We start from the raw sequence: 13314 nt of genomic DNA on the forward strand, positions 1-13314 counted from the left end.
TAACTCACTGTCAGGCCTCAGATTCTCTCACCTGTATCAGCAGCTTGAATTAGCTGCCTGAGGTGCAATGCCATCGTAGGTTCATACTTGGGTGGCTAGTCCCTGCTCCCATAGCCACATTGCTATTTTTAGCACATTAGCTTAATCACAGCTAGTGCGTATACATATACCTGAGCTGGGAATGACACCTCCCAGCTTCAATGTAGATGTACCCTGTGTGACCCATGGCAAAGCGCTTACCCTTTCTGCCTCAGTTTCCTTGTCTGTACAAGGGGTATAATGATACTACCTACCTCACAGGGGTATAATGAGAATTACTTCATTAATAGGCCTGATTCTGCAGATGGGAGGGCAGGAAAACTCCTTTAGAAGGGCCCAGAAACATCCAGAAATAGGGTGTGGCAGTTGCTAGACATTTTCAGTTGCTTTTTCTGAAGCTGTATAGCAAGTTTTCACTTACTGTGAGCAAGCTGCCTGGTTGATCACATGCAATCACCCGCAAAGCTGAGTGCAGATAGGGTGACCAGATGTCCTGATTTTATAGGGACAGCCCTGATTTTGGGGTCTTTTTCTTATATAGGGTCCTATTACCTCCCACCCCTGTCCCAGTTTTTCACATTTGCTGTCTGGTCACCCTAAGTGCAGAGGACAGGGAAAGGTGATAAATGTAGGAATCAAATACAGCCCTGTTTAACTCAGCAGCTGATCCGTGCATGACTGAGTGATATGTCTGCTGTGAGGGCTGGGTCCCAAGAGTGGTACCATGCTGAATATGTGCTACAGATTTCTGCTTCACCAGCAGCTGAGGACCAGTCAGCTATTAACCTAAAGGCTGCTGTGCTGCTAGCTATGGAAATCCCCAAAGTGTCTATTTGCTGATAGGGTTCAACTTCTGAAGTGTATGAGAAAGTACTGAGATGCTGTCATTCTCTTCAAGCTTTGAAGGGTCCATGTGACACCCCCTATGACTTGTGGTCATTCTACAAAGACAGAAAACTCATCTCTGCAAGATCACAGGGGAATGTGTCCATATGTGTATGTGCTAAAATATAGCAGGGTCAATCCTATGTGGAAACCCTGCATTTAAATATGTGTGTCAGCAGATTCTGAATGAGCTCTCCCATGACATCTAGTGATGAGCTGGAGGAAAAGACTCCAGGAGCAGACTGTATTTTCATAAACACACCTACTCTGCCGAGGTGCTCAGCAGATGGAGCTGCTTTGCCAAAGTGATCAGTTTGGACTGGTTTTGTGTTACAAATCACTTCAAATACTTCACAGACAGCTGCTGGTCTAAGGAATGCCCATTTGGAAATGGCTTATAGGAAGACTCTCAGCCCTTCGAGGACATCACAGATGAGCACCATTGAGGGGAAAAGAAGCATCTAACTGAAGAACACCCACTAAGATACTGATTCAGGGAGGTCTCACATTTGGATGACTGCTCCCTGGGGCATCATCATCGACGAGGACAAACATCGTGTTGCACACCTTTCAGCAGAAGGATGTCCCAAGGAGAACATTTGCTGCCTCTTCCACTACCCAAGGTGATCCTGATGCTGGTGTTTTTTCTATACCCAACTCCACCCAGGAAGGTACCACTGCCAGAAGGACCGGCACCTCCTTGGAAACCAGTGTGGCCTTAACAACTCACAGACTGCCTAACCTAGTGAGAAGGGCTTTAAATTAGGTTCAACGGGGGCAGGTGACCAAAGCCCACAGGTAAGTAAAAAACATGGAGATCTGGGAGAAGGTTCAGAATCTGGGGCGAGCATAGGCTGTTATAGCTGAAATAAGGGAGAGACTAGACAGAACTGGTGAGGGAGGGAGAATCAAATCAGTATCTTAGATATCTGTATCCTAATGCGAGAAGGATGGGGAGTAAGCAGGAAGAACTCGAAATGCTAGTAAATAAACACAACTATGGCATAGTTGGCATCATGAAGACTTAGTGGGATAATATGCATTACTGGAATATTGGTACAGAAGGGTACAGCTTGCTCAGGTAGGACAGGCAGGGGGAAAAGGGAGGAAGTTTGCCTTATATATTAAAAATGTACACACTTGGACTGAAGTTGACATAGAAATAAGAGACAGACTTGTTGAAAGTCTCTGGGTAAGGATAAAAGGGGTAAAAAATAAGGGTGATGTCATGGTAGAGGTCTACTACAGACCACCAAACCAGGAAGAAGAAGTGCATGAGGCTTTTTTTAACCAACTAACAAAATCATCCTGTAGAGAGGTGGTTACCCACTCCTGCCCTGAGGGGTTTAAAAAGCTGACCTGAATAAAAAGGCTGTGAGCCAAGAGCCCAAACAGTCTCCCTCTGCCTGTAGAGGGAGAAGGGCCTGGCTGCAGGGAGCTAGAGACAGGGTACCTGAGTGGAGCAGGGCTGGGGAAAGGCTGGGGAGCTCTAGCCTGGAAAGCCCCAGGCTGCGGCCTAGCATTGGGCCAATAGGTACTGGGGGTTGCAGAGGGTAGCCCAGGGGTAGGCCAAGGCAGCAGGTCCAAACCCAACCTTGTCAGTGATGAGTAGGCTGATACTGCAGTCTGCCCCAGGGTGCGGGGGCTAGACAATGACTGGCAGTAGCCATATACTGAGGTGAGATGTGGATAGTGGGTGGGGGTTCCCCTGAGAGGGGAGACCCTAAGACTGAGGGGTTACTGCCAGGGGGCAGCACCCCAGGTAAAAGGGGTACCGGATCCAGGGAGGGACACAGGGGCCAACAGCAAGCGGTAAGGCGGATCACCGGCCTGCAGAGGGTGCTCCGGGCTGGAAATCGAGCTAATTCCCTAAGGCCTGGTCTACACTAAGAAGGGGGGTCGAACTAGGGTACGCAAATTCAGCTACGTGAATAGCGTAGCTGAATTCGAAGTACCCTAGTTCGAACTACTCACCTGTCCAGACGCCGCGGGATCGAAGTCGGCGGCTCCAAGGTCGACTCCGCCACCGCCGTTTGCAGTGGTGGAGTTCCGGAGTCGACCGGAGCGCACGGGGAGTTCAAACTATCGCGTCTAGATTAGACGCGATAGTTCGAACTCCGAGAAGTCGAACTCTCCGCGTCGACCTGGCAGGTAAGTGTAGACTAGCCCTAAGAGACCCACAGGAGGCGCCACAGGGGTGAGTCCGCATGCCTACACATCCAAAACACAGGACTTGGTGGTGATGGTGGACTTCACAGTAGGGCACAGATTATCCAATAAGTTCTTGGGATGTATTGGAGACAATTTTTTTATTTTTGAAGGGAGAGAAAGCTAGTAGGGAGGAGGCTGTTCTAGATTTAGTTTTGACAAATAGGGAGGAATTGGTTGAGAATTTGAAAGTGGAAGGCAACTTGGGTGAAAATGATCATGAAATGGTAAAGTTCATGATTCTAAGTAATGGTAGGAGGGAGAACAGCACAATAAAGATAATGGATTTCAAGAAGGCAGACTTTAGCAAACTCAGGGAGTTGGTAAAATCCCATGGGAAGCAAGTCTAAGGGGAGAAACAATTGAAGACAGTTGGCAGTTTTTCAAAGAGACATTATTAAGGGCACAAGAGCAAACTATCCCACTGCGTAGGAAAGATAGGAAGTATGGCAGGAGACTATCATTGTTATATCCTTGGGGCAGCCGGTGTAGGAAGCAATCACTTGAGGCCAGAGAACAGGCAGCTAACCAAAACCTCCATTTTATTTACATATATACAGAGCTCCTCAACCGGTTGAAACCGGTTGAGCTAACCCATAATAATCTAACTCAGTTGCCATAGCAACAAAACCATGACAACCAAATACACAACATATTCCTCCCCCCCTAATAAGAACATCCCCTAAATAAAACACGCACTAGACTAGAGAAGGAGGGTAGACTGCCTCCATTCCCGGCTAAACCCTGGGGATTATTTTGCCCCATAACCGTGGGTTCGCCCTAGCTAAAGATCCAGCCGATGAGGAGGTCTTCTGTCTCTAGGTGGATTACGGCGAACCACTGGTGTTGTTGCACCCGAAAGCACTAGGGGCTCAGGGTCCGCAGCACGAACAGGTGAGGAGGGGGTATCAGCTTGTGCTGGGCAAAGGGGTATCTCAGCCACCGGCAGTAATGGAGGAGAACAGTCAGAAACAGGTGACTTGTGATTCGATCCCTCACCAGAAGAGGTGAAGTCAGACCCCTCAACTGCAGATGGGTCCTGAGGACTGGCATGACCTGGCAACAGCTGATCTACATGTCGCCGCCAGGTAAGATTCTCTGCAGTCCGGACTGTGTAGGAAACAGGTCCTGTTTGAGTGATGACTGTGGCCGGAACCCATTTAGCTCTGGAAGTATAATTCCGAGCCAAAACTGGCTGTCCCGGGCTAAAGGTTCGGTCTTTTGCTCTGGGTGCCCGTCTGATGACTTGATATTGCTGCTGATGTTGCACAATTTGTCGGGGTTCAGAAGGTTTCAGCAGATCAAAGCAAGTGCGCAGCTGTTGTCCCATCATTAGAAAGGCCGGAGATGCGTGGGTCGTAGCATGAGGTGTGTTTCTGTAGGAAAGTAAAAAGGTATCCAGACGCTTTTGAATGGAGTGATGTCCCCTTGCTGATTTCAAAGCGTTTTTCATTGTCTGCACAAATCTTTCAGCTAATCCGTTGGTGGACGGATGATATGGTGCTGACGTGATGTGGTGTATCCCATTTGCTTTCATAAAATTTTGAAACTCCTGAGAAACGAACTGCGGTCCGTTGTCGCTCACAAGTTGTTCTGGCAGACCAAAACGACTAAAGAGTCCTCGTAGTTTTTGGATAGTACTCTCTGCAGAAGTGGACTGCATTATAGAGACTTCTGGCCATTTAGAATGGGCATCTATTGCCACCAAGAACATGCTTCCTTCAAGGGGGCCAGCAAAGTCAACGTGAATACGTTGCCACGGGTTTTCAGGCCAGTCCCATGGGTGTAGGGGTGCCCACTGGGGTGCATTCCTCACACCCTGACATGACATACAAGCTTTTGCCTTCTCTTCAATAGCGCTGTCCAGTCCAGGCCACCAAAAATAGCTTCGTGCAATTTCCTTCATGCGCACTATTCCACAGTGACCGGAATGTAGCTGTTCTAACATCTGTGATCTCAGTGGTGGTGGAATAATGACAAGTCTCCCCCACAACAAACAACCAGATTGGACCGATAACTCCGTCTGCTTGGACATGTAGGGAACAAGGTCGGATGAGACCGGAGAGGTTTGTCGAGATGTTCCATGCATCACCAGGTCCATAACGTGGGACAATACTGGGTCAACGCGAGTTGCCTTCTTTATCTGAGTAGCAGTGATGGGTGTATTCTCTACCTGTTCAAAGTAGAAGATTTCCTTGTGGGCACTATCGTGGTGTTTGACCGGCAAAGGCAACCTTGAGAGGCCATCTGCATTGCCGTGTAGAGTGGATTTCCGATATTTGATTTCATATGTGTGTGCTGAAAGTAACAATGCCCAACGTTGCATACGACTAGCAGCTAATGGGGGAATGCCTGTGTAAGGTCCAAAATTGATGTCAGAGGTCGATGGTCTGTGAGAAGAGTAAATTTTCGCCCAAACAGGTACTGATGAAACTTCCGAATTCAAAAAACAATTCCTAATGCCTCACGTTCGATTTGGGCGTAGTTAGTTTCTGCTTTGCTTAGAGTGCGTGAAGCAAAAGCTATAGGTCTCTCTTCTCCTGAAGGCATAATATGTGACACGACTGCTCCCACTCCATAAGGAGGCATCGTGAGCCAATTGCAGTGGTAAGGATGGATCAAAGTGCGTTAGAACTTCAGAATTTAGCAATGCATCCTTAGCTTTGTTAAACGCAACATCACAGGCTTCAGTCCACTTCCAGGCCTTGTTCTGCCCAAGGAGCTCATGAAGTGGTTTTAGCAGTGTGGCTAACTGTGAGATGAACTTTCCATAATAGTTCAGGAGTTCTAGAAACGAGCGCAGCTGGCTTACATTTCGAGGTGGGGGAGCCTCCACAATAGCTTTAACTTTTGCAGGGCCTTATGAAGACCTGCAGAATCAATGATGTGTCCCAAATATTCAACAGAGGGCTTGAAGAATTCACACTTGTCTTTGCGAACTCGTAGGCCATACTCTTCCAGTCTTTGTAGGGTAGCCTCTAAATTCTTTAAGTGATCCTCTTCATTTCTTCCAGTGACCAGGATATCATCCAGATAGCACTGAACTCCTGACAAGCCACACAAGATCTGGTCCATAGCCCTCTGGAACAGGGCGGGAGCAGATGTTATTCGAAGGGTAGACGACAGTATCGATAAAGCCCCTTATGAGTCACAATAGTCAACAGCTCTTGGGACTTTTCATCGACGTGCATCTGTAAATATGCTTGACTCAGATCAATCTTACTGAACTTTTGTCCCCCAGCCAGGCCTGCGAAGAGGTCATCGATGCGGGGAAGTGGGTATTGCTCTGCACACAACACTGGGTTGACAGTGACTTTAAAATCACCGCAAATCCGGAGAGAGCCATCTTTCTTCACGATTGGAACGATAGGAGTGGCCCATGAGCTATGGGTAACTGGTATTAGGACTCCATTGGTGACCAGGCGCTCCAGGTCTGCTTCAACTTTTGGCCTGATGGCATATGGCACAGTTCGGGCTTTCAGATATTTTGGTGGACTGCCAGGTTTAATGTTCAATGTCACAGTGATTCCCTTCATACTTCCCAAATCATCTCCAAAAACAGCAGCATGTTTCCTTAGTATAGGGGTTAGACTGGTTTCTTCTTTAGTCATCTGGTGCACTTCTGCCCAGTTCAGTTGAATCTTCCCAAGCCAAGACCTACCCATTAAGGCTGGGTAGTTACCTCTCACCACAAACAGTGGCAATTTAGCCACCTGTCCATTGAGCTCCACCTTAACATCAATAGTGCCCAGCATAGGCACAGCTTCTCCCGTATACGTCTTCAGAACAGTTTTTGTTGCCTTAAGCGGAAGATGCTGTAGCTTTTCTTTATACACAGTCTCGGAGATCAGTGAGACGGCTGCACCGGTGTCCAGTTCCATGCGTATCGTTTGCCATCCAATAACGGGTTACCCAGTATTCATGTGAGCCCATTGCCAAAGACAAAACATGCAGTGGCACTTCCTCTTGCGATGAGGTGTCACCTTGATCATCCTGGGTCTGCTCTAGGGTATGCAGGGTTCCTCTTTTGTCGGCCAGACCACAGGCCTCTTTTCTTTTGTTTACAGGCACACTGAATGTGTCCCTTTTGCCACAGTGTCGACACACCAGGTCCTTACACCAGCATTCTGATGCCTGGTGACCCGGCTTACCACAGCGGTAACATTCTTGACTCTGCACAGTTTTGTGGGTCGGTTCTTGTGACACTTTTTGCACCCTAGGGGGTGCACCGATGTATTGTGCCTCCCTTGTAGCCAGTTCCATGGAGACAGCAATATCAACAGCCTTCTGTAAGGTAAGCTGAGCCTCTGTCAGTAGGCGCTTCCGTATAGCTTCACTGTATAGGCCACACACTAACCTGTCACGCAGGGCATCATGTAACATTTCTTTAAATTCACAGTGTTCTGCTAGCTTTTTTAAAATGGCTACAAATTGTACAACTGTTTCATCTTCCTTTTGGTCTCTTTTGTGGAACCTATATCTTTCAGCAATTACCAGTGGTTTTGGGGAGAAATGAGACCCCAGGATTTCCACAATGTCACTGTAAGATTTAGTCTCAGGCTTAACAGGGTGTAGTAAGCTGCGTAGCAGAGAGTAGGTTTTAGCCCCTACAACAGTTAAGAATATTGGCACCTTCTTCGCTTCTGTAATGTCATTTGCAATACCAAAAAGCTCAAAACGCTCAGTATAAACATGCCACTGCTCTGTATTCTCATCAAAAGGCTCCAGGGGCCTGGTCAGAGTAGCCATGATTTTTAGTTTCACTTTCACAGTCAGTGCAAAGAAGCAGCTTTTTTCCTTTGTTTGGTCTTTACCTTGACTTCTACTTCCTTCTGTTACTGGAGCAGCACCGGAGTCCCATCCTCGTCGCCAGTGTTATATCCTTGGGGCAGCCGGTGTAGGAAGCAATCACTTGAGGCCAGAGAACAGGCAGCTAACCAAAACCTCCATTTTATTTACATATATACAGAGCTCCTCAACCGGTTGAAACCGGTTGAGCTAACCCATAATAATCTAACTCAGTTGCCATAGCAACAAAACCATGACAACCAAATACACAACAATCATGGCTTAACCAGGAGATCTTCAATGATCTAAAACTCAAAAAAGAGTCCTACAAAAAGTGGAAACTTGGTCAAATTACAAAGGATGAATACAAACAAATAACACAAGTATGTAGGGACAAAATTAGAAAAGGCAAGGCATAAAACAAGATCAGACTAGCTAAGGACATAAAAGGAAACAAGAAAACATTCTACAAATATATTAGGAGCAACAGGAAGACCAAGGACAGAGTAGGCCCATTACTCAATGAAGGGGGAAAGACAATAACAGAAAATGTGGAAATGGCAGAGGTGCTTAATGACTTCTTTGTTTCGCTTTTCACCAAGGGCTAGTCTACACTTACCGTCCGGGTCGACGCGGTGAGTTCGAACTCCGGAAGCGCCGCTGTCGACTCCGGTACTCCACCACTGCAAACAGCGGTGGTGGAGTCAACGGGGGAGCCGCGGAGTTCGACCCCGCCGCGTCTGGACAGGTGAGTAGTTCGAATTAGGGTACTTCGAATTCAGCTACGCTATTCACGTAGCTGAATTTGCGTACCCTAATTCGAACCCCCTTTTTAGTGTAGACCAGGCCCAAGAAGGTTGGTGGTGATTGGACATCTAACATAGTGAATGCCAGTGAAAATGAGGTAGGATCAAAGTCTAAAATTGGGAAAGAATAAGTCAAAAATTATTTAGACAAGTTAGCAAGGCCGCCCTGAGGATTCAGGGGGCCTGGGGTCTTCGGCAGCAGGGGGCCACCGCTTGGGCGGTAATTCAGCAGCGGTGGGGGGGTCCTTCTGCTCTGGGACCCACTGCCGAAGTGCCCCGAAGACCCGGCACTTCGGCGGCGGGTCCCGCTTTGGCAGTAATTCGGCGGAAGGGGGTCCTTCTGCCCTGGGGCGGAAGGACCCCCCGCCGCTGAAGACCCGGAGCAGAAGAAGCTCCGGGGTCCCGGGCCCCGTGAGAATTTTCCAGGGCCCCCGGAGTGAGTGAAGGACACCGCTCCAGGGGCCCTGAAAAACTCTCATGGGGGTCCCTGCGGGGCCAGGGGCCTGGGGCAAATTTCCCCACTTGCCCCCCCCCCCCCCGCCCAGGCGGCCCTGCAAGTTAGATGTCTTCAAATCACCAGGGCCTGATGAAATTCATCCTAGAATACTCAAGGAGCTGAATGAGGAGATATCCGAGCCATTAGCAATTATCTTTGAAAAGTCATGGAGGATGGGAGACATTCAAGAAGACTGCAAAAGAGCAAATGTAGTGCCCTTCTATAAAATGGGAAATAAGGACAACCCAGGGAATTACAGAGCAGTCAGCTTAACTTCTGTACCCAGAAAGATAATGGAGCAAATAATTAAGCAATCAATTTGCAAACACCTAGAAGATAATAAGGTGATAAATAACAGCCAGTATGGATTTGTCAAGAACAAATTGTGTCAAACCAACCTGATAGCTTTCCTTGAAAGAGTAAAAAGCCTTCTGGATGGGGGGAAGTGGTAGATGTGGTATATCTTGATTTTAGTAAGGCTTTTGATACTGTCTCACATGACCTACTCATAAACAAACTAGGGAAATACAACCTAGATGGAGCTACTATAAGGTGAGTACAAAACTGGTTGGAAAATCGCTCCCAGAGAGCAGTAATCAGTGGTTCACAGTCATGCTGGAAGGGCATAAAGAGTAGGGTCCCATGGGGATCAGTTCTGGCTCTGATTCTGTTCAATAGCTTCATCAATGATTTAGATAATGGCATAGAAAGTACACTTATGAAGTTTGCAGACGATACACGCTGGGAGGGGTTGCAAGTGCTTTGGAGGATAGGATTAAAATTCAAAATAATTTGGAGAAACTGGAGAAATGGTCTGAAGTAAATAGGATGAAATTCAATAAGGACAAATGCAAAGTACTCTTCTTAGGAAAGAACAATCAGTTGCACACATACAAAATGAGAAATGACTGCCTAGCAAGGAGTACTGCAGAAAGGGATCTGAGGCTCATAGGTAAATATAAGCCAACAGTGTAACACTCTTGCATAAAAAGCAAACATCATTCTGGGATGTATTAGCAGGAGTACTGTAAACAAGACACAAGAAGTAATTCTTCCACTCTATTCCGCGCTGATTAGGCCTCAACTGGAGTATTGTGTCCAGTTCTGGGCACCACATTTCAGGAAAGATGTGAACAAATTGGAGAAAGTCCAGAGAAGAGCAACATAAATGATTAAAGGTCTAGAAAACATGACTTATGAGGGAATATTGAAAAAAATGGGTTTGTTTAGTCTGGAGAAGAGAAGACTGAGAGGGGACAAGGTAACAGTTTTCAAGTACATAAAAGGTTGTTACAAGGAGGAGGGAGGTAAATTGTTCTCAGTAACCTCTGAGGATAGGACAAGAAGCAATGGGCGTAAATTGCAGCAAGGGTAGTTTAGATTGGTCATTAGGAAAAACTTCCTAACTGTCAGGGTGGTTAAGCATTGGAATAAATTGCCTGGGGAGGTTGTGTAATCTCCATCGTTGGAGATTTTTAAGAGCAGGTTGGACAAACACCTGTCAGGGATGGTCTAGATAATATTCAGTCTTGCCATGAGTGCAGGGGACTGGACTAGATGACCTCTCAAGGTCCCTTCCAGTTCTATGATTCTATGCTTGCCCAAGTGAAACTCTCGATACTACTCTTCCAGATCAAGAAGAACTGTCTAGCAAGACCATTGACGTGACTAAAGTCCATCCTATGCAGGAAGAAGAAAGGGAGAATGATTGTATCTACCTCCACTATCCCCATCCCTAAGGATGTGCTACCCTGCCCTATCTGCTAACTGGTCTGAGGATTCCAGTGCCTGGTGAGCTTAACAGACACTTGAAGAGAATTCAGAGCAAGCTGATTGCCTTCTGATGTGCCCTCTGCAGCATGTCTTTTGAAAAAACACACATAACCAATGATTTTAGTTTATTATCCATTTATTGTGTGATGTTATGATTAATCAATATGTTATATTACATATATTCATTGTATGTTAATTAGAGTTAATTTGTAGGATTATAAAAGTATAAGATTATCAGTATTTAGAGGAACCAAGTATTAGACATGAGTAATGCAAGAACCTGTAGGGTGAGGCCTTCAAGATTTTAGCATAGCTGCTTTAGGCCTTGGAGACAAGATATGATGACATAAGTGACTGGAAAATAACCCGATGCCCTAGGATTGTGAAAAGAGGTACCAAGTGGTAATTGTTAGAGAATGATTAGGCTGACCCAGAGATGGATTGAGTAAACGAGCTTCTTTATTGTGGTACTTGTTCCCCTCGACCCAATTGTCTAGTAAGCACTGAGTTAATTGCATCACGCTCTTTTATCTAAGTTACTATGTAAATACCCACATTTACTACAACACCCTCAAAACTCGTATTTTATAATATGAATGCCCATATAATAAATACTAATAGCTATATACTGAATATAATTATACCCGCCCCTGTTTACAGCATTAAGCATATTATACAGACATTTTTACTTTGAAGATACATTTCTTTGCAGGAATTGTAGCCACAAGTTCCCTTAATCGGCAGTTCACAGGGGAGAGAGAAAGGGGCCATGACCCCAGGCTCTTTTATGAAGCTGGGAAAAAAAAGGGAGGGAGGCGATAACACTTCTTTACTCAAAGGGTATCCCTCATACAAGTACATTCCGCATGCAGCTGCAATGCTTATCTATCCTTAACAAGCAGAAGGGGAGGGAAAAGTATGGCAACTTTATCTATCAAGCAAAGAAGCAGTGCCTGTCTGTGCCTCACTCCCTATTACCATGCTAGCAGTTCCCCAGGTCTTTTCTTAACCCTTACATACCCCAACAGTAATATTGACCAACTTACCCAGAAGATTAATATTAGATCATAAAAATACTGTAAAGGTGCATCAGTCTCAGACGTGTCTTAACCACAGGATACAGGTTGTGTATCAGTGCTAATGAGAATAAAGGGAACTTACACAGCCTGTAGAAAATTGTGGTCCCTTACGTTTCCAAGGGACACAGACCAATAAGAGAAAAGCGGGTTGACACTTTTTTTAATGTAGATAAAGACAGAATCATATTATAAAAAGGGGATGCCCAGAATGGGAAAATTGAGCTCCCTATGGGAGACTCAACAGGAACTATCTCTCTACTGATAATCAAGCCATGAGAGACCCAGCAGACCGTAAGACTGTTGTTAAAGATGTGAGTATAACTATATTTGTAACTTGTGCATAGGTCTATGTAGAATTTCGATATGCTCGGGTAATCATAACTTTAATAAAACTTGTATAACAGTCAAGACCTTGTACTTGTGAATGTCTGTGTGGTCACTGCCTTTGGTCTTTATGTGTTCCTAGAGACTCTAACTCTCAAGCAAGGAGCAGAGATGACTTTCACTCTGTTAAACTTGAAACTAGCCACCAGAGCCGAACCCAGGGTGGTGTAATATGACGTTACAAAATTCACTTTAAATAAAATACATTTCTTCTGCGTGCAGCCTTTTAAGTCACATCAAGGCACCTGCAAAGGGCATCTCGTGTCAGAAGAGGCCAACTCTAGAAGACTCCATTGCTACCATCCCTCCCCTGCTCTGAATGCAGAAATGCTGCATGCCCACCTTCTGCTTCCAGCTCCCCTCACAACCCTGCTATTGCATTACAGCCAGCTCCTCCGGAGCCACAACAGCTGGTCCAACAACTTACTGCTGGAAGGACTATCCCTGTCCCCATGACCACTGAACAGGATGTTATCATCAAAAGGACAAATGCTGCCTTGAAGATCTGTAAACATAAGTCCACCAATGGGATGATCAGGGCCCTCTCACAGACTATGCAAGATAATCCCATATTCAAATGGCACTGTGCTCCCTCACAGAATGACCAGCATGACCCTGTAGTTAGAAGGGTCAGTGCCTCTTCACAGATAACTAGGCAAGATCCTGCCACCAGAAGAGCTAACACTATCTCACAAGCCACCCAGCGAGACCTTGCCAATGGAAGAGCCATCCCTATTGCTTGGACCACACAGCAGGACCTCATTCTTAGATGGACCAAAATGGCCTCCAAGTCCACTCAATGGGATTTGTTCCCGGAAGACCTCACACTACATCAGAGACCACCCAGACAGACCTC

The 13314-nt window shown here is 46.2% G+C and overlaps 1 long non-coding RNA gene across 1 annotated transcript; it reads left to right on the forward strand.

Annotated features, from left to right (window-relative positions):
• The first annotated feature begins 1324 nt into the window (after positions 1–1324).
• Positions 1325–12815, forward strand: LOC120399198. Its single transcript, XR_005595026.1, has 3 exons — positions 1325–1722; positions 10855–11013; positions 12681–12815. It is a non-coding gene; the product is annotated as an uncharacterized LOC120399198 (long non-coding RNA).
• The last annotated feature ends 499 nt before the right edge of the window (positions 12816–13314 follow it).

The sequence above is a fragment of the Mauremys reevesii genome, linkage group 2, assembly GCF_016161935.1.
Source record: "Mauremys reevesii isolate NIE-2019 linkage group 2, ASM1616193v1, whole genome shotgun sequence".
Lineage (NCBI taxonomy): Eukaryota > Metazoa > Chordata > Testudines > Geoemydidae > Mauremys > Mauremys reevesii.